Source organism: Bufo bufo, chromosome 8, assembly GCF_905171765.1.
Source record: "Bufo bufo chromosome 8, aBufBuf1.1, whole genome shotgun sequence".
Classification (NCBI taxonomy): Eukaryota; Metazoa; Chordata; class Amphibia; order Anura; family Bufonidae; genus Bufo; species Bufo bufo.
In genome coordinates, this window is record NC_053396.1 from 180692805 (window position 1) to 180715046 (window position 22242).

At 46.6% G+C, this 22242-nt stretch overlaps 1 protein-coding gene across 4 annotated transcripts in view; it reads right to left on the reverse strand.

Annotated features, from left to right (window-relative positions):
• The window catches only part of SIPA1L3 (signal induced proliferation associated 1 like 3), a 128207-nt gene that overhangs the window by 100326 nt on the left and 5639 nt on the right, over nt 1-22242 (reverse strand). Inside the window, exon 1 of one of the 4 annotated variants that reach the window (XM_040406133.1) lies at nt 15196-15555. The exons of the other annotated variants lie outside the window; for them this stretch is intronic. The gene's annotated coding sequence lies outside the window, so the exon portion shown is untranslated. Of the gene's footprint in view, nt 1-15195; nt 15556-22242 lie in introns of those variants that run through there. 4 annotated transcript variants of the gene reach the window in all.

The window sequence follows — 22242 nt, forward strand, 5'->3', positions numbered from 1 at the left end:
TTAAAATGAGTAAAATGTACACACAAAAAAAAAAACTGTAATGCTGATCAGACTACCAGCCTTAAAGCGGTTATGCTTTTAAAATCAGACATCATATAGTACATGACAATCGCTTCCTAACAAAGCCAGAACCAGCCCTGGACCTCACATGGATCCAGAGATCTCCACATTCATTGCTCCAGTTGCTCTTCTAAATGCATCTCAGGCTGGCAGGTCAGGAGCGTGTCCTTTCTGTTTGCAGTTCTGTCCTTAGTGCCACAGCTTCTAACACAACATATGGCTGGTGGTAGTTAAAAGATTTAAACTGAGCGTGTGCGACCACCTCGGTGAGGTGGACAGGAAATAAGGAATAGAACAGCAGGTGGCGCTATACTGAGATTTCAGTGAATAATGCTACTTTCACACTAGTGTTTTTGCTGGATCTGGCAGGGTTCAACAAAAACGCTTCCGTTACTGATAATACAACCATCTGCATCTGCTCTCCGGTCTGGGAACGCAACTAAACGGAACGGAATGCATTTTGGAGCGTTCCGTTCTGCTCAGTTCAGTTTTGTCCCCGTTGACAATGAATTGGGACAAAACTGAAGAGTTTTTTTCCGGTATTGAGCCCTTGGGACAGAACTCAATACCGGAAAACTTAAACGCTAGTGTGAAAGTAGCCTAACCCAGTAGCGATACAACATTTTTAATTACAGGCAATTACATAGTATTACATAGAAAAAAAAGAAACATAGAATGTGTCGGCAGATAAGAACCATTTGGCCCATCTAGTCTGCCCAATATACTGAATACTATGGATAGCCCCCGGCCCTATTTTATATGAAGGATGGCCTTATGCCTATCCCATGCATGCTTAAACTCCTTCACTGTATTTGCAGCTACCACTTCTGCAGGAAGGCTATTCCATGCATCCACTACTCTCTCAGTAAAGTAATACTTCCTGATATTACTTTTAACCCTTTGCCCCTCTAATTTAAAACGATGTCCTCTTGTAGCAGTTTTTCTTCTTTTAAATATTCTCTCCTCTTTTACCTTGTTGATTCCCTTTATGTATTTAGCAGTTTCTATCATATCCCCTCTGTCTCGTCTTTCTTCCAAGCTATACATGTTAAGGTCCTTTAATCTTTCCTGGTAAGTTTTATCCTGCAATCCATGTACTAGTTTAGTAGCTCTTCTCTGAACTCTCTCCAAAGTATCACTATCCTTCTGGAGATATGGTCTCCAGTACTGAGCACAATGCTCCAAATGAGGTCTCACTAGTGCTCTGTAGAGCGGCATGAGCGCCTCCCTCTTTCTACTGGTAATGCCTCTCCCTATACACCCAAGTGGTGGTTAGAAAAATGGAGAATATTTTCGTGTCACAACCAATTTAAATACGGGCAACATGGTCGTTCCCGATAACTGCCCTGTGCAAAGGTGCCGCTGATGTGAACACAAAAAACATTATTTCCAAAAATAATGATTCTCTATGGGGATGGGCGTTCCTGATGGTTACCTGCTGAGTCTGCCCATAAAGGGGCCCTTAAAGGGTTTCTATCACTTCGTATGACATAATTAGCTCTCAGACACTAGCGATCTGCTAGTGTCTGCTCTGGCCAACCATCCTAATATAACAGCTTTTGGGGCAGCCATTTTGCTAAAAAAACTAACTTATATAAATATGCTAATGAGCCTCTAGGTGCTATGTGGGCGTCATTAGCACCTAGAGGCTCCGTCTACCTTCATACACAGCCACCGCCCAGCGCGTCCCTCCAGCCCGCCCATCTCCTGCTGAATGCGATCCTCCGTGTGACGCAGCGGACGAGTTCTCGCGCATGCGCCGTGCGCGTCTGTATTCGGCGCATGCGCAGTGAATGTCTGACCGCTTCCCTGCTCAGACATCTCCACTGCGCCTGCGCCGATGACGTCATAGTGCTCCAAGGAACAGGCGCAGTGGAGATGTCTGAGCAGGGAAGCGGTCAGACATTCACTGCGCATGCGCCGAATACAGCCGCGCACGGCGCATGCGCGAGAATTCGTCCGCTGCGTCACACGGAGGATCGCATTCCGGAGGACATGGGCGGGCTGGAGGTTTGTGAAGGTAGACGGAGCCTCTAGGTGCTAATGACACCCCCATAGCACCTACAGGCTCATTAGCATATTTATAAAAGTTATTTTTTTTAGCAAAACGGCTGCCCCAAAAGTTGTTATATTAGGATGGTTGGCCAGAGCAGACACTAGCGGATCGCTAGTGTCTGAGAGCTAATTATGTCATACGAAGTGATAGAAACCCTTTACAGGCCTTTAAAAAGAAGCTTTATCGATCACCCCACCAAATCCATCACCATTACACTGCTCACTAAAGAGATCTAGCGGATTCTCTCTCATCAGAATGTACAATTCCCAACGTTCAGCGGACAAGTTCACGTGGGGCAACGATTGTTTAAATGAACGCTCGTTCCCAATCTTACAGGCGATCATTACCCCATGTAAAAGGGCTTTAAAGGGAACCTGTCACCAGTTTTATGGTGTCCTAGCTAAGGGTAACATAAATAAGTGATTGATTCTCTTAGCACAATGCTGGGTCACTTTCTTTAATTGACCCAGTCAATCTGCCAACATCTTGTATTGAAAAGCTCCAGCTCATAATGATGAGTCCTGAACATTCATGAGTTCCTGACTCTCCCCGCCCACCTGCTGCTGATTGACAGTTATTTTCCATATGAATCAGCAGCAGGTGGGCAGGGGAGTGGCTATAGCTCTGAATTAAATAAACGCTGGACTCACTGACATCACGCCGGACTCCAATCAGCTCATTAGCATGCGGCATCTTTGTGTGTATATTATGAGGTAACCATCTGTCACACCAGTAAGTGAATACATCTAAGGCACTTTTTAGTAGTTAATGATTGTATATAATTAGTTAGATTATAATCAAATATCCACATGACAGGTTCCCTTTAAAGGGGTTATCTAACAAAATGTATTTACTACTCCGTCAGAACGGGGTGGTGGTCACACATGCGCACAACAACTCTATTCAGAGAGCGGACTAAAAGGCTCTCCCATTTTCCGCGATCACGTTGGGGTCCATAAGTTGGGCCCTCTGCTATGCACGATTTATTACCAATCCTGTTGATAGGCGATTCATCATTTAGTGGGATAACCCCTTTAAGGCTAGATTCATTCACTTTGAATGCAGTTTTTGGTGCAATTCTTTCCTTTACACATTCCTTTCCTTTTAAATCCATTCCTGACTTTGGCTCAAAAAACTGCCTCCAAACTGCGTGTGTGAATCCAGCCTTTGGGCTTCGTTCACATCTCCATTTTCTGGCACACACCACCAGTGTTACCATATCGAGCCTAGTTGGACACCACCCGATTCCCATTTACTATAATAGCATATGGCAGGTTTCCGGCATGAAATGCCGGCTTTCTGCCGAATATACCATTGCATGCAGCGGTATTCCTCTGCCCAAAATAGACTACTGGAGTTAGAAAATGGAGGTGTGAACCGAGCCTAACAAAAACAGATTGCCAAAAGTGGATAACCCATTTAAAGTGGGTCTTGGTAGGGGTCACATCCCCTCACATCCACATAAATCTGTCCAAGTCCTATGATCAAAAGATCTCCTCTCTTGGCCTACAGCTACTGGAGCACCCTACCCTCAGCTTATGTTCACACCAGGATCGTAACTACAATAGCGGCAGACGATGGGACTACTACGGGGCCCAGTCTTAGTTGGGATTATCTCCTCTTCTACTGGAGGGGAAAACGGTCAGGACTCTAACCTCTAAAAGAACAACTTTTAGCAAATGACGCAGTGGAAAAATGGCCCAAAGGTCATTGAAAAGGGTTTAGGCAGAAACCCTTCTGTCCTGTGTGGGGGCCTGGTTTGCTATGGGGCCCTTACTTCTCCATGTACGCCACTGGTTCACACAGTAGATACTCCAGGAAGACTTTAGTGTGCACTCCTCACTGAAACCCATAGGAGTACTGTGTGTGTATTCCCCCTCCCATTAATTCCACCTCCTGGGTGGCCACACATGAATTAGTCCAAAAATGAGGCTAAACTCCACAATGCGTACAACTGCCCAATTGGTGGCAGAAATCCCAGGGTAAGCCTCATGCACACGACCGTTGTTGTGTTCCGTGTCCGTCTTCCGTGATTTACTGCGGACCGTTGAAAATGGGTCCGTTGAAAACTCTGATAATGCACCGTTTGTCATCCGCGTCCGTGATCCGTGTTTCCAGTCCGTCCAAAAAATATGACCTGTCCTATTTTTTTCATGGACAACGGTTTGCGGACCCATTCAAGTCAATGGGTCCGTGAAAAAACACGGAGGCACACAAGATTGTCATTCGCGTTCACGCCCGTTTTTTTCCTATGATTTGCAAGGCAAGCTTAACTTAGATTTTTTTTCACTTTCCTTCATGTCTGGTGATCCTCCAAAAATCAAGGAAGACACACGGAAACAAAAACGGAAACGGATCACGGAACAACGGACCCCCGTTTTGCGGACCGTGAAAAAATACTGTCGTGTGCATGAGGCCTAAGCCTCATATTTCCGTTGTGGTTCTCCAGTGGACTCTTCCAACATCCGTTGTGTGAACATACCCTTACAATCCTTTCACATGGCAGAGGACTTGTCTGAAGGAGCACCGACAACTTTTGATGGCCATACCCATTGGATAAATGTCGACTAATGTGGGACTGGCTAACTGTCTAATATGTATGGAGCCTCTTGACTCAACCACCCAATGGTTATTTCTTGGGGAAATAAGCCAGTGCCAGAGTACTGAATTAACTGGCTGAGAGGCCTCGGTCAGGATTCAGGGGATTACTACATCTCCTTATGGAGAGCACCTTAGACGGCATGAGGAGTCTCTTCCAAGATATCCAGGGAAATTCTCCAAAACAACAATATTGTGGCATGTTCCACCAGATGCTGTATTACGGTAGTCTCCCCTTGAAGCACTGGGGCTAGGTATTCAGTTCTATCTAAATACGATAGATTGCAAGCTTTATGCACAGGAAGAAGCTTTCTACCTTTTTTTTCCGGGTGAGAGCCTTTAAGCAGCAGAGCAGCTGGTAGATCAGAATACCATGAACCAGCAGAGATAGAGCTTGTCGTGAGAAGCCCACGCACAGGCGGGCACAGAACAATCCCACGCTGCCAGCAAGGTAGGAGCACTGTGCCACAGACACAGCAGAAGTAAAGGGGCATGCCAAGTTCTGAAGGCCTTGTGTCTCGTTCCTAATTCAGTGCGGTTTTGGAAATCTCCTAAATACCTCACAGTCATTAACCATCAGTAGGACCCCACGTGTAATACATGAACGGACTGGACCATGTGGAAAAGGTGATGTCGTCATGTGGCAGCCTCCTTTACAGAAAGGATATACAAGAAACAGCGAGAAAACGTTGCGCGTGCAATATACACATTCATGTCCGACGTGACTGAAGGATGTCGCAGGATATTGCAATTTCATTATCTGATTTTCTTTAGCTCAATCTTAGGGCTCATTCACACGACCATATGTATTTTCCGGTCCGCAAAAAATACTGTTGACGTCTGTGTGCATGCCGTATTTTGCAGAACAGAACAGCTGGCCCCTAATAGTCCTATCCTTGTCCGTAATGCGGACAATAATAGGACATGTTCTATCTTTTTGCGGAACGGACATACGGAAACGGAATGCACACGGACCCATTGAAATGAAAGGTTCCGTATATGGTCCGCAAAAAAAAAAACAACGGACATGGAAAGAAAATACGTTCGTGTGCATGAGCCCTTCAGACGATGAAGACTGTCACAATGCATACATCGCATACCTTAGACCAGTGGTGGCGAACATATGGCACGGGTGCCAGAGGCGGCACTCAAAGCCCTCTCTGCGGGCACCAGCGCCCTGGAAAAAGTCTATGGTGTACCAATATGCCTTAGACTTCTCCTGCCATTCATCAGTGCAGGGCGCACAAATCCCCAAGCAGTGCACTGAATGTAGGCAGGCTATTATAGCTAAATGATAAAGTACATGGAAGATATACTATATTGGACTGTAGTATTCAGGGTAAATTGCCGTGTTGGCACTTGGCAATAAATAAGTGGGTTTTGGGTTACAGTCTGGGCACTCGGTCTCTAAAAAGTTCACCATCCCTGCCTTAGGCAATCATCCTCTGGGATCTACTGGCAGTCACAATGTGCTGAATCACTGGACGTGCAGTCACTGTGTAGTCCCGGCCTAATGCTCACTTTGCACCATCCTAGGATACATTAATTTTTTTTGCAGAAAGTCTCAGCTTCCAGAAGCAGTGTATAAACCTAATTCACAAATCCCCAATGTGGTATAAGACTCCTTAGGCCCCTTTCACACGGGCGAGTATTCCGCGCGGATGCGATGCGTGAGTTGAACGCATTGCACCCGCACTGAATCCTGACCCATTCATTTCTATGGGGCTGTGCACATGAGCGGTGATTTTCACGCATCACTTGTGTGTTGCGTGAAAATCGCAGCATGCTCCTCTTTGTGCGTTTTTCACGTAACGCAGGCCCCATAGAAATGAATGGGGCTGCGTGAAAATCGCAAGCATCCGCAAGCAAGTGCGGATGCGGTGCGATTTTCACGCACGGTTGCTAGGTGACGATCGGGATGGGGACCCGATCATTATCATTTCCCCTTATAACATGGTTATAAGGGAAAATAATAGCATTCTGAATACAGAATGCATAGTACAATAGCACTGGAGGGGTTAAAAAAAAAATTATAATAATTAAACTCACCTTAATCCACTTGCTTGCGCAGCCGGCTTCTCTTCTGTCTTCTTTTTTGCTGTGTGCAGGAAAAGGACCTGTGGTGACGTCACTCCGGTCATCACATGGTCCGTCACATGATCTTTTACCATGGTGATGGATCATGTGATGACCATGTGATGACTGGAGTGACGTCACCACAGGTCCTTTTCCTGCACACAGCAAAAAAGAAGACAGCAGAGAAGCCGGCTGCGCGAGCAAGTGGATTAAGGTGAGTTTAATTTTTTTTTAACCCCTCCAGCCCTATTGTACTATGCATTCTGTATTAAGAATGCTATTATTTTCCCTTATAACCATGTTATAAGGGAAAATAATACAATCTACCCAAACATGCAGATTTTTCTCACGCGAGTGCAAAATGCATTACAATGTTTTGCACTCGCCCGGGAAAATCGCGCATGTTCCCGCAACGCACCCGCACCTTTTCCCGCAATGCCCGTGTGAAAGAGGCCTTAGGGCTGTGCTAGGCACTTTCCAGAAGCAGAGACAGTAACCTCCAGATACCAACCAAGGCCTCTCAGTGTGAAAGGAGTGCTCCAGTTATGTAAAGTTATTCCCTATCCACAGGATAGGGGATAACAATTAGATTGGTGGGGGTCCTACCACTGGGACCCCAACAACTGGTTGGAAAAGTTGCCCTGCAAAAAGAAGGAGTGGCTGGTTGGGCATAGAAACATAGAAACATAGAATGTGTCGGCAGATAAGAACCATTTGGCCCATCTAGTCTGCCCAATATACTGAGTACTATGGATAGCCCCTGGCCCTATCTTATATGAAGGATGGCCTTATGCCTATCCCATGCATGCTTAAACTCCTTCACTGTATTTGCAGCTACCACTTCTGCAGGAAGGCTATTCCATGCATCCACTACTCTCTCAGTAAAGTAATACTTCCTTATATTACTTTTAAACCTTTGCCCCTCTAATTTAAAACTGTGTCCTCTTGTGGTAGTTTTTCTTCTTTTAAAAATGCTCTCTTCCTTTACCGAGTTGATTTCCTTTATGTATTTAAAAGTTTCTATCATATCCCCTCTGTCTCTTCTTTCTTCCAAGCTATACATGTTAAGGTCCTTTAACCTTTCCTGGTAAGTTTTATCCTGCAATCCATGTACTAGTTTAGTAGCTCTTCTCTGAACTCTCTCTAGAGTATCTATATCCTTCTGGAGATATGGCCTCCAGTACTGCGCACAATACTCCAAGTGAGGTCTCACCAGTGTTCTGTACAGCGGCATAAGCACTTCACTCTTTCTACTGCTTATACCTCTCCCTATACATCCAAGCATTCTGCTGGCATTTCGTGCTGCTCTATTACATTGTCTTCCCACCTTTAAGTCTTCTGAAATAATTACTCCTAAATCCCTTTCCTCAGATACTGAGGTCAGGACTGTGTCAAATATTCTATATTCTGCCCTTGGGCACATGTGCAGCGGCTCCATTTATTTGTATGGGCGTTCCAATGACAGCTGAGTACTTCCGCTATCATAGAGTTGAATGGGGCTCATGTGTGACTGCCAGTCGCTTCAAACAGGGCCCCCATTCTCATCCCAGTGGGCGGACCCCACCGATCAGACACTTATCACCTATCCTGTGGGTAGGGTCATCTTTTCCAGTTTTCTTGAGAACACAATGGCTCCTCTGTGATCTATTCTCATCCAACGTGTCCTAGATAAGTCTGAAGAAGATCGTATGCAAACCCACAGATGGATGGCCAGCAGTTATCTCTGGGCGCTTTCTCAGTGCGCAGTTAATTAAGCCATTAACGACGTCCTTTTCTCAATCACATGAATAGTCTGATGTCCTCATTGCACCCATCCCCTAATGTAAGCTGAACCTGACTACTTCTCCAGAGTACTACTAGACCCATCGGTGTACCATCACTCAGCAGGACAGAGCTAATAGACACTGGCCCTGGGATCAGCAGATTTGGTGATGATCGGGAAGAACCGCTTACCTCGTGTGAATTATTGCCCAAGTCAGAGTCCCCCTTAATTTCCACCACAGCCAGCACGGCAATCACTAACACCGCAGGTTAATAAATGACTCGACTGAAACTCCCGCCGGAGATAACCAACCAAAGCAAAGTTTAACCCAACCTAAGCCAGAAACATGTGGACCAAATGCAAAAAACGTACAACTATGCAGAAGACAGCGGATTTGCAGAGATTTCCGGGTGGTAAATCTGCAGCATTGTACATTACCAGCAAAGTGGATGAGATTTTAAAGTGGCTCTGTCACCTGGATCAACCCTACCCCACCAGGCATATAACCTTGGTAGGGTTGATGTCGCCGATTAAAACGATACCCGTCTTATGTTTGTTGTGGTAACGTTGCGGAGAAAAGGAAACTTTTATGCAAATGAACTATTCGAGCACCAGTTGCCGGTCATTTGCGGTTCGAGCACCGCTCTAGCGACGCCCCGGTGCTCCATAATGACACCCCTCTGCTTTTCATCATGCCCCCCCTTCCTTTAGATTGACAGCGCTTGACCGCACTCGTATCCAGAACACGCGGTTCTGGACACAAATGCGGTCTAGCGCTATCAATCTAAAGGCAGAAGGTGTGATGAAAAGCAGAGGGGTGTCACAGTCAAAAAAACGGATCGGATGCCACCCAAAACTACAGTCGTGTGCATAAGGCCTTAGGCTACTTTCACACTAGTGTTTTTGCTGGATCCGGCAGTGTCCAACAAAAACGCTTCCGTTACTGATAATACAACCATCTGCATCTGTTATGAACGGATCCAGTTGTATTATCTTTAACATTGCCAAAACGGATCCGTCATGAACTCCATTGAAAGTCAATAGAGAACGGATCAGTTTTCTATTGTGGCAGAGAAAACTGATCCGTCCCCATTGACTTGCTCCGGATCCCAGGACGGAAAGCAAAATACAACATGTTGCGGTTTGCTCTCCGGTATGGGAACGCAACTAAACGGAATGCATTTTGGAGCATTCCATTCTGTTCAGTTTTGCCCCCGTTGACAATGAATTGGGACAAAACTGAAGAGTTTTTTTCAGGTATTGAGCCCCCTATGACGGAAATACCGGAAAACTAAAACGCTAGTGTGAAAGTAACCTTAGAGTGATTTGACTGCAGGATTCAAATTTATTTAAACCCACTTCCAAATCAACTTTATCCGGCCAGAAAGTATTTATCTGTAAACTCTCCCACCACATCCGGCAACACCGTGCACAGGATCCTCACAGATCCAAGGTCAGTCCGCTCTACTCGGCCCAGTAACAGTCTGTCCTAGAATTGATGCATTACTGAATGAGAAGAGAAAGAATGAAATGATGAATAATCCATCCAGTGAGCCCTCCTGGCAAAATTTCACTGCCCTATGTACTGATCTCCTGGGAATGCACTGATAACAAGACAGGAGAGAGTGCAATGAGATAAGCCGGGGTCCAAAACATGAGGGTCAAGTCAACAGTAAAGCTGATAATTTTGTGCTACAAGTTTGGCTATCCTCTGTATGAAGTTAACACACTGCACATACCTAAACCGATCAACCGCATGCCTATTACTGTGTAGATGCCCTTCAAGCCACCAAAGCAGGTCTGAGCCATCAAGGCATGGACACCACAAGACCTTTGAAGGTGTCCAGCAGAAGATTCTTCAACAATTTGTCGCTCTGTGGGATCAGACGGGCCAGCCTCCGCTCCTCACGTGCATCAATGAGTCTTGGACGACCGTGACTTTGTCAGCAAGTTCATCACTTGTCGCACCTTGGACCAGTTTTGGTAAGTTCTAACATTACCGGGAAAACCTAACAAGACCTGCTGTTACGGAAACGTCACGACCCAGTCATCACAATTTAACCTCACAAAGTCATTCTGATCTTTATGCTTTCACAATTTTCTATGCTTCAAACAAGTCAACTTAAAAAGGTATGGGCCTTCATGTGCTGCCGCAGTGGAGTTAAATTAGGTTACTGAACTATATCTTCTAGGGCATGACCACATGGTCCAGCTATTCTTCAATGGAGAGAAGAGATTAGACAAAATACTAAAAACTTAAGTGTAGAGAATCACATATGTTGGTCATGCAAAAATCAAAGTATTATCAAAGAAAGCAAAAACCAATTAAAACATAACTTAATATAATTATATAAAAAGACCTTACTGGAGACCTTACAAAATATAAAATATGGAGCAACGACCTGATGCAAAAAGATACATGTGGGGTCCAAAAATTACCAATGTAGGCTATTTACAGTCAGCGCCGTGGAGAACCAATAACAAGGCGATAAAATATAGCGAGGTCCATGTGGACCACTCACGTGCGCCAACTTCCTCAGGATGTAAGGATCTCCATTGAGCAGGATAGCAGCTCATATGCTCAATAGGATAGCCCCTGATGCCAAGTTTATCATTGATTATCGGTATAGCAGTGCTACATTGGGATATACAGTACATTGATAGCCCTAATTGGGCTCTTTTTATATAATATATATTAAAAGTTATGTTTTAATTGGTTTTTGCTTTCTGCGATAATAAGAGAAGAGATTAGGCCTCCGCCAGATACCACTGGTGGCCATTAGTCTCCCATGAGAACAAAGGATAGGACATGTAAAATTCAACATGGCTGATCCTTCCTTTCTCCAACATGGTCTGTTGGGGCGAGAGTCAGCACATCCCCATACACATAAGTTGGCTGGTCCATTCAAAATTTTTGGGTTTGGCCAATTTGCTCCTATATCTCCTCTCAATGGGTGAAGATGGGTCATGGACTGTAATATACATCTATGGCACATCTTCACCTCTTCTGAATGAAGTGGAGAGAAGACTTCAGAAGCTGAAAATACACTGTGCTCTGCTGGGGGGGCCTTCATTCTAGGTAATGAACCAGTGGTGATCCATAGCCTCAAAGACCACCAGTCAGAACTTATGACATACACCACTGACAGGTCAGAAGTTTTCTACACAATGATGAAGAATTGGTTTACAATTTCATTTGCAATTTATGAAGGTCCATCATGGCAACGTAACAACCAACATATTGCTTTACACACGCCATTCTTCTCCTTTTATTCTCCTGTCCCACAGAAGCCAATGTCATTACGAGCCCCCTTCACTCTTCTGTGTGGCCCCAAATGCTGGCTAGGTCATTGTCATTATGACGAGTGTCATCACCACAGCCCAGACATCAATGGAGACTTTGAAGACTTGTTGTGTTTGACAGGAGCTTGTTGGGACAAGATATGGGCCGGGCTGTGACTAGAAGAACAAAGAAGTCCTGATGGAACAAAGGCCTCAACCAGCCTGACAAGAAGTCACTGTGACACTTCCTAATGCAAACACGGACACGCTCGGCTGCCCACCAAATGTGCTCAGCACCCGTGCAGCGTACCAGGCTCGGGCAGACACAATATGGACCCAGGAGGCTGGATGTAAAAATAATATTTACACCAAGTTCTCCAGATGCCAAAGCTCCTGTTCCCAGTCCCGTGATCACTAGAACGGGGGAATTTCTGCCATCTCAAACATCCACAAATCTTCTCACCAGCGGCTCTAGAATATTACGGCAACTTTAATTCCCTTGGCTAATTAAAATTAAAATCAAGATCGCATTTGTTGGTCAAAAGCTTCCCAGAGGCCAGACAGGTCTAATCGGCTTACTCAGATTTCATGTCTGCAACCCGAATAACACCAAATACCCTGCAAGCGCCCCTCTACTTCAGACGGATTAGGTGGCCGATTTCTATCAATCTTCCCTATAGTGACACCGACCATCGTGCTCATATATGTTTAGGGTGGGGTTCACATGGTACAGTCAGAGATTGGACAAATGCTGAAGAAAAGACGATATCAGGAGCCAAGTTGAACTTCTAAGGTTTCTACATTGGCACCAACAAAAATGGCCCATCACTATTGAACATCCTAACGTGCAAAGCCAATTTTTTGGGTTACATCCATAATTTGGATCTCCGGATAGGTCTTCAATATCTGATGGGTGGGGGTCCGACACCTGGGCAGTGCTCCAGACAAAAAAAAATGACCAGGAGCCATTAGCTCCTAAACTAAAAAATTTAGGAGCCAAATTAAATTTTTTAGTCGCCAAATTTAAAATGCATATAATTTTTAAAAAAGGACTTTGAGAAGATGAGACGCAGGTGCACTACATATAGGAGAAAACAGCACCACATGCCTCTCACATCCAGGGACATTTTCTGGGGGACAAGGTGACTAAAAATGGCGAATTGCGTGGTTTAAAGTTTTTTTTTCTGTTACGGCCTTCACCGAGCAGAAATATTTTTTTTTATATTTTAATAGCTCACACTTTTTGGGACGTGGCGATATGTAATATGTTTATTCTTTGTTTGTAAATTTTATATGTAAAACTGGGAAGGGGGCCATTTAAACTTTTAGTATTTCGGTGTTTTTTTTTTTGTTTTTTTTTAACTTTTTATTTAATAACCATTTCTTCCCTTAGGGACTAGAACCTGGATTTTTTCATCCCTTGTGCTATTCACCCTGATAGAGATCTATCAGGGTGAATAGGATCTCACATCTCCCTGCTGCTCTGTGCTCTGTGCACACAGCAGCAGGGAGCTGAACATGGCAGCCAGGGCTTCAGTAGCGTCCTGGCTGCCATGGTAACGATCTGAGCCCCAGCAGTGTAATCTGCCACTGCCACCAATGAACGGGATGGGACCCTGTGGCCACCATATAACAATGGGGGGGGGGGGGGACACACAACGACTTGTGGCCAGTGATAATGGCGCTGCTGTCAGGGAGAAGGAGAGACACTGGCGTCTCCTCCTCCTCCTTCCTCTGAATGCTGAAAATACCGGGGGCCACAGCGGACGAACGGAGCGGCGCCCAGGATTAATAGTAAGTGCACTTAGATCCCTGGGCGCCGCTCTATGCAGCCTGCTACTAAGTACATATTCTTTGGACCCACGAAAGGTCCTACAATTGTCAGCAGTGGTATAACAGACCCGGCCTCAATAACAGGGCATGCGATCTGGGGCACCTGAGGGGTTAATGGCCGCGGATCGCATGTCCTGTTATTGAGGCCGGGTGCCGGGTCTGTTATACCGCTGCCTATACTTATGTTTTACATTCATTGGTGGCGCAGTGGCGACAGCTCCTCCCCTTCTCCTCCCCTGCTATATCCCCATTGGTGGTAGTGGCGGCCGCGTCACAGTGGAGAGGGAGGGACTCCTTCCTTCTCCACTGTGCAGTGTGCTAGTGAAGAGAACGTAGGCTGCGCAGGATCGCGGCGGTACAGTCGCAATTGGCGACAAGACTAAAAAGTCTTGTCGCCATCTGCAAATTTTAAGGCGCATTGGCGACCGTTTTGGTCGCCATCTGGAGCCCTGCTGGGACCTCTGCCGATCAGTAGTTTGAAGAGGTTGTGGTGCTCCTTTGAACATAACAATGCGGCCTTCTCACAGCGCCGTCCATTGGATAGTGGCTGTGCTTGGTATTGCGGCTCAGGCCCATTCACTTGAATGTGACTGAGCAGCACCTAGGCCATTTGACCAATGAATGTGACCTCACTGGCCTAGGAAGGTGTGGCGCTCACGGTGCTCTGCAGCCTTTTCAAACAGCTGATCGGCAGGGGTCCCGGCAGTAGGACCTCCACCCATCAGATACTGAAGGCCTATCCTGAGGCTAGGTCATCAGTATTAAACACTCAGAGAAGCCATTTAACAACTCAGGTAACGTTTATTTCAATGTCAAACAACAAGGACAACCCGAGTTCTAGAGAAGTTGTCCATCCAGAAGTGACACAGAAATGAATAACGGCACCCTTTCAACTCTAGGGTAATTGAACAAAAAGAGAAGATAAAAGATTTTTGAATAAAATAAGTTCGGTCTTGGTTAAAGGGGTTTTCTGGGATTTTGGTACTGATGACCTATCCACCAGTCGCCTAAACAAGAGAACCTGGCCCACGCTAGAAGGAAGTTTGAGCAGAGCACCGCTGAGAGTGCGCCCCTTCCATTTAATACCTAGGATACTGGCCCAAAACAGCAATCGGCGTAAGTCCTTTTTTTTGCGTAAAATACATTTTGGTGAAGAACCTTGAGAGATCGGTCACATCTACTGACCAGATGGGCATCGATGAGCAGTTTTAACCTTGGCGTTGTTCAGTCTATGGTAAGTGGAGATCCAGGATTGTCCAGCTATAGGAGGAGACGGGCTGATCAATGGCAGCACGTGGTGGTTTACGACATGCACATCGAACAAAAGAAGAAATGCAGAAAATGTGGGTGAGGGCACAAGGCAGCGTTACATTACGTGTAACACAGACGGCCCTGACTGTAATAACGAGCTCGTTGTCAGATGCTGGGACCCCGTGACCCATAATTTCCATATCTCCAGCTCCTGGGCTAGCCTCTAGAATCCCTCTTTATACAAACAGCAGCTGTTGCTCGAACTCCCATTCCTCACCTTCAGGCCAAAATTGTTAATATCCTCCTGTCATCTGCCTTCATTCCGCTTGAAAAGACGGCTCTCGCACAGCGCACGCCGTTTAACCCCTTCAAGGCCGTGGGAAGGCAACCATCACAGATCCGCTCCGTCCCAAGTTCGACCACGGACAAGGTGGGGGATGTCTGCAGAGCAGGGTCCCGGCCGGTCCTTGGACATACAACCTGCTTGAAGTTTCCACACTTGTCACAGCAGTTGTGAGGACCAGCCATGAAAAGGAGATCAGCTGTTACACCAGGTTTACGAGATAGCGCCTGTTTGACAAAGGCACAGCTTGTGCCGAAACGCGTCACAGAAAATTATGTGGCAATAAAGAATTATTTGCAAGAGTGAGTGCCGCTCCTTTACTACACTATTCTAAGGATAGGTCAGTAATATCCGATCGGAGGGGGTGCGGGGTGTCGGAACCTCACCAATCAGCCTCTGGTGCTGAAATGAGCCCTTTGAATGGAACAGGAAGCACAGCGCCGTTCAAGGTGTAGTGGCCGCGCTATGTTACTGCAGCTCAGCTCCCATTGAAGTGAATAGAGGCTGAGCTGCAGTAACCCAGCACGACCACTACACTTTGAACAGAGCTGCGCTTCCTGTTCCTTTCGCAGTGCTAGTTCTGGAGGCTGCAGGGAACAGCTGATCGGCAGGGGTGCAGGGTGTCAGGCCCCCACTGATCGGATATTAATGACCTATCCTTAGAATAGGTCATCAATATCAGGAGCCTGGAGAACCCCTTTAAACTCAGGCAAACATGCATGTTTTCTGTATATGGAGGGCGAGACAAGCGGCTGTCAAAATATTGCTGGCACCACTGATCTCCACAGCAGAAAGGACTGATCAGAAAATCCCAGAAAAGCTGAACTTCTATGGCCACCCGAAAGGGGGTCTCTCACCAAGAAATTCACTGTGACACCAGGCAAAGTGCCTTCAAGGACTAGCTCAGCTGAATGCAATGATACCTATCACTTAGGTATACGTTGCTTCATTCTGGATAAAAAGGTACTTTTAATCCATATGAAAATGAGCAGTTAAGTGCACCAAGGGCGGGAACAAGCCTCTCTGTGCACCCTTGCCCCTGCTCCTCCCTCTGCAAGGCCCCTCCCACCTCTCACTTTTGATTGACAGGACCAGGTGAGATGACTATGAAGGAAGCAGACCCTGTCAATCAAGGGAAGAGCCGACAGAGAAAGCAGGAGGAGCAGGAGTGCACAGAGTGGCTTGGACGCGCTCTCGGTGCACTGAACGGCTCAGGAATTAAAAGTACTTTTTCTCCAGAAGGAAGCAACGGATCGCTACGTGAAAGCCATCATTACATTCAGATGAGCTAGCCCAGGGGTCAGCAACCTCCGGCACCCCGGCTGTTCTGAAACTACAACTCCCAGCAGGCTCTATTCACTTCTATGGGAGTTCTGAGAACATCCAAGCAAGTGTGCATGCTGGGAGTCGTAGTTACACCACACCTGGCGTGCCGAAGGTTGCTGATCCCTGAGATAGCCCTAAAAGGCAATGCGCCTGGTTTACCAGGCCCTTTTAAAGGGGTATTCCACATTGTAAGGTTAGAGCATGCATGCCATGACTTGGATGATCCCGATGACAACTCTAATTTTTCCAGTTTCGTTTCGCCATAATGCGTATACACGAAATGGGCCCTTTTAATGTGACCTGGAGGTCATTAGCACACAGAAGTCTGTTTGTAGCCTATGAGATCACCTTGGACTGAAAGTCGCCAGGTAAGTGGAGCACCCATTGTGTGCCAGTTTCGTAGCAAAGTGTAGACTGAAGGATTACTCTCTCCACCCAGCACCACAAATACCACAGCGCTTAGACAATGAATAATAGAGTCCTGATCTGTGCCAGAAACCGGAGCATTCAGTGTCAATAATCCGAGGGAAGATCATCCTGAACATGTAAAAACTGACAGAGCCAACCTAGGAACCCACCGCCGGCACGGCCGGAGGCCTGTCACCCACGTCGACGCTCACGCAGGTCTTAAAAGGGATGGTCTTATTTCAAGCAACCGTCGCTCAAATATCCTTCCAGGTCATTCCTAAAAAGTAAAAAACGGGATCAAACCCACTAGGTGCCCCCCAAAACAAGAGCTGCATGGATGTCCAATGATTTAAGTGCCCTATCAAAGATGCGAAGTGCTGCCGTACCCACGCCTCTGGGACCCAGGAGAATTCTATGGTGCCCTTAAAGGGGTATGCCCATATCACTAGGATGTGCCATCAATTTCAGATGGGAGCTGGGACCCGCACCTATCTCCAGGATTAAAGGGAAAGCAGTCACACTAGTGTGTCCACCTCCATTCACCGCTGCTGTGGGTGTTCGGAAAAAAAGCCGAGCGTTGGCTAAGTCATTTACGGCAGTGCCATAGCGGTGAATGGAGAGTTGGCCACACTTGTGCGGTGTGCTCTCTATTTACCGCTATGGGACTTTCCATAGCAGTAAATGGAGAGGTGGCCGCGCAAGCGCAATGCACTCTCCACATTTATGGAGATAGCAGCAAGTCCAAAAGTGTGACCTGCACCTAGCTGACATTGATGGCACATTCTAGCCATATGCCATCAATGACCCGGATGGCAGCATCCCCGCAGATCAGCTGTTTTACAGTAGCACCAATACCGGAAACTTGCAGCGGAACCACGCCACAGTGTAGCAGCCGATGATGGACCCATTCTTCCAGCCGCACATGACATGATCACACAGGAGTGCAAACAGACCAAGGCCCAGTGCACCGAGTACCCCAACACCTCTCCAGACGTGTCTTAGTAAATTGTACATTTTTGTGTATTCCCCACAAAATAGCAATGCTGGTGCACCTGGCCTCACAACACTGCATCATGCAGAACCTCTATTATTCCCCCAGGAAACAAACTGCCAACTGGATGTTACCACTCCCCTTCGTCGGGGCAGAGCAGGGACGTCACCATGCACAGACAGTCGGCCGGCCCACCCAATGTTCATCTATATAGCCGCCTTTAATCATAGCTAATTTTCATTCACAGACTGGAGAATTCCTTTAAGTCTACAGGCCTTTCCCCCCCCCTTCCTTAGATATTTGTTTTGCACAGTAACCCACAAGCTTTGATATAGCTTCCTGTATAATAGTAGGACTGGTTACTGTTTAAACTGGTATTTCAATCAAGCTGAAGACTGAACGTCTATATTCAAGCCCCTAATCCTAAAGTCAACCGTGCATTCCACCATTTTCATCATAATCGGCCTCGGCGGCCCCGCACATAGGACCTCAGCTGTGTAAACAGAACGGCAGCTCCCATTCATCTCATTAACACAAACACACTGAGAAACGAGCGCGCAGCGACTTCAAACCTGACGTTTTACTCCGCATTTCAATCCTTGCAGGTTTACAAAAGGCGGCCATCGTTAGCCTTCAAGGTTCCTCCTACAATCCCGTCTTCCAGGTCCTCTTACAGGAGACTTGCCGGAAGTCATATAGAATATAATAGTCCTTCAGGGAAAAACCTGCAAACGCTTTTATACTATATTACCTAGCGGCAGTGGCGTAACTAGAGATGACTGGGCCATACAGAAAATGTTTGAACGGGGCCACCCCCCAGGATCTTCTTCACAACTCCCTCCTCCCGTACAACCTCCACTCCTGTGTCAAAAATTGCTCGCTCAGATGAGCCGCTGTCTGTCCGTTTTCTACTATGTCCCTGTATAATATTGAGGGCCCGACAATAAAATCTTTTAGTCCTCCTCCTAGACGGGCCCCTTCTGAGTTCGGGCCCAAAACCAGCCGCTTCCCCTATAGCTACACCATTGTTTGTTCGGCAAATGCCGGAATGGATGAATTTCAACATGCCCGATCCTCTGTTCTCGAGAGACATAAGTCACCGTCAGTGGCTTACCTTCCTCTCCCTATTGAGAACACATGCACACTTGGCCGAACCAAGAGTGTGTACTAATGACGATGTCGGGAGGAACAGATGTCAACCCACGAAATGTATAATCACCCTCTAAATAACGTATCGCCAGGGGTTCAACTGCTGGGACTGATCCTGAGGATAAATCATCAATATCAGGAGCCTGGAAAACCCCTTTAAGATGGTGCCTGCTCAGGGGCTGAGTGGGCACCATAGCTACCCGTCCACCCCTTAGATGCTGTGGTCAGTTGCAACCACAAAATCCGAGTGGTCATTTACTAGGAGCGCTGTGCTTCTAGTGACCGAAGAGATCACAGGAGCCGTTTAGTTGCTGTGGCAGCCTGGGGCCTTCTGAAGGCTCGGAGGTCTGCCATAGCAATGTTCCTATCAAGCCCTGACTGTGGCAGGGCTCAACAGGAACCTAGTGATTTCCCCACTGCAGTCTATGGTATAAACAATGAGATGATCTCATGTTAATGAATAATACAGATTGCCTGGCATAGAATGAGCCCTCACACAGCTCCGTAAACATAAAAAAATTTAATTATGGAGGGTCAGAATACAATGATGCAAACTTTTTCCAGCTTCCCGCTACATCCTTTGCCATTTCAAATGGGGAAATTAGAAAGTACAACTTATCTTGCAAAAAAAAATGCTCTTGTGCGGCTAGGTGTACGGAAAAATAAAAAAGTTATGGGGAGTTAAAAATAAAAATAAACTGAAAATGGCTGCATCAGGAAGGGGTTAAAAGGAAACATTTAGATTGTATCAGTAAATGGAAAAAAAAAGAAGAAAAATTCTAAATTTGTTCCTGTGTAACAATACGGAAACACGGTTATTACCGCCACCTCTGCACAGAAGGACAGCGCGCGCTGCAGCCTGGAGACAATGACACCTTTGTGCTAGCAGCAGGTGAAAGGTTCATCTGCCGGAGCTCGGATCCTGTTGGGTTATGTGGCCCCCTGAAGCCACCATGTTTATGCCCGTGTTGCTGCAATGTGTGACAATGACAAGTGTTTACGATGTCAAGTTGTGTAGGTGCAAAGTGACTGGGAAACCAACAGCGCAGAGAGAGGAGGAGAAGAAAGACGCCGTCTACAACAGAGAATGTGAACGAGGACGTAAAACAAGAAGTCTGGGAAAGAACTCTACACTGGGGGGGGGGGGGGGGGGGGCGCTAAAGCCCGTGTGAGACAGGGATGTCACATACCAGCAGGAAGCAGGCGCAACGGGCACTAGGACAACGCGCTTAACGATTGGGGTAATCGCGGACAACTAAGTGCCGCAACACAAAGCTACGAACACATGTACTGCCAGGATTGGTGGGGGTATGACCCCTGGGGTTCCCGAAATGCGTGACTGCCAGAGAGAGCAGAGTACCCAGGCTATCTCTGGCAGCCATATAGAGCACTGGCCCCAATTCTCATGATCGGCAGGGACCCCAGCGGTCGGACCCCGCCTACTAGACGCTGTGTGGATAGGGGATAAAGTTGACATAATGGGACAACCCCTTTAAGGATTTCAACCTACTAGCCAGGGCTCCAGAAACAGCGCAACTTAGATCTGCTCATCTGACTGGGACAGAGCTGCAATACTGTAACAAATGGCGCAATTTCTGGGGGAGGGGAAAGAAACTACGCTGTTCTGGGGTGTAAAAATATAGTTCAAATAGATAAAGAGGTTTTTAACGATACGACCACACGGCGTGGCAGCGAGGAGACCATACGGCCGCAGCGGCCTCGAATTAAACGAATGACACCGCACTGTTTAGTCGGTCTGCATTGTTACTAGCCGCGTGGCTTTTAACAATCGGGCCCCTTGAACAGTGCGGTCTTGTAGGTTTCACTAGAGCCCGCTGTAGAACGTACGACCGCGCAGTACTAGCACATAGTGCAGCAGCGTCGCAAGCACCACACCACGGTGCTGTGTGGTCGTGCCCTTATACTCGAGGAAATTGCTTGCAAGATTCAGGTCGGATTTATACCGCATCTAACACAAAAAAACACTGTATGCCTCCCTATGGGTGACCTTCTATGGCACCACACAGAGGTCGTAGAGAACCAGAAAGGTACCGGCACGCGGTGCCAATTTGTGTGCAGAAAATTCGCAAGAAAACTGCAAAACCGCACTCTATCATGTTTTTGCGGATATGATGTGGATTTTACGCAGATCTCACCCTTCCACTGAAAAGGCTGAAATCTGAAAAACTGACATGCTGCAAATTTCTAATTTCAACCATTTCCGCACGGTAGAAAAAAAAAGCAAAGTGTAGATGAGATCTGTCTGATCTCATTCTGTTTGCTGGTGCTGTACTATGTGGCGTCTTTTTTTTTTTTTGCATGAAAATCCACGCTGACAAATCTCACCTCCGGTAGACTAAGACTACTTTCACACACTCGTTTGGTGCGGATCCGTCTTGTATCTGCACAGACGGACCCGCACCAATAATGCAAACGCTTGTATCCGTCATAATGGAGCCGTTTGCATTATTCATTCAAAAAAGGTCTAAGTAAAAACTGACTTACATTGAAAGTCAGGGACGGATCCGTTTTCAATTGCACCATATTGTGTCAGTAAAAAACGGATCTGTCCCCATTGACTTACATTGTAAGTCAGGACGGATCCGTTTGGCTCTACATCGTCAGACGGACACCAAAACGATGCAAGCTGTGTTTTAGTGACCGTCTAAAAAACGCAACGGAGACCAAACGCAGCCAAACTGATGCATTCTGAACGGATCCTTATCCATTCAGAATGCATTGGGGCTGAACTGATCCGTTTAGTGCCGCTTGTGAGAGCCCTGAACGGATCTCACAAGCGGACCCAGAAACGCCAGTGTGAAAGTAGCCTAAAGGGTCATTCACACGAGCGAGCTTTGGCGTCCGCTTTTCATCCGGACTGAATCCTGACCCATTCATTTTAGGAGCATCGTTTTCTTTTCTGCTTTCAGGAAAAATCTCCGCCTGTTCTATATTGTGCCTTTGCACAGCTCTGGCTTCAAAGAAGTGAATGGGGCTTGTGTAAAAAAACGGAAGGCGTCCGGATGCAATGCGTTTTTCACTGGTGGATGCTAGGAGACGTAGATCGTTATTTTTCAGACGCGTGGCATACCCATGCAATGAGTTTT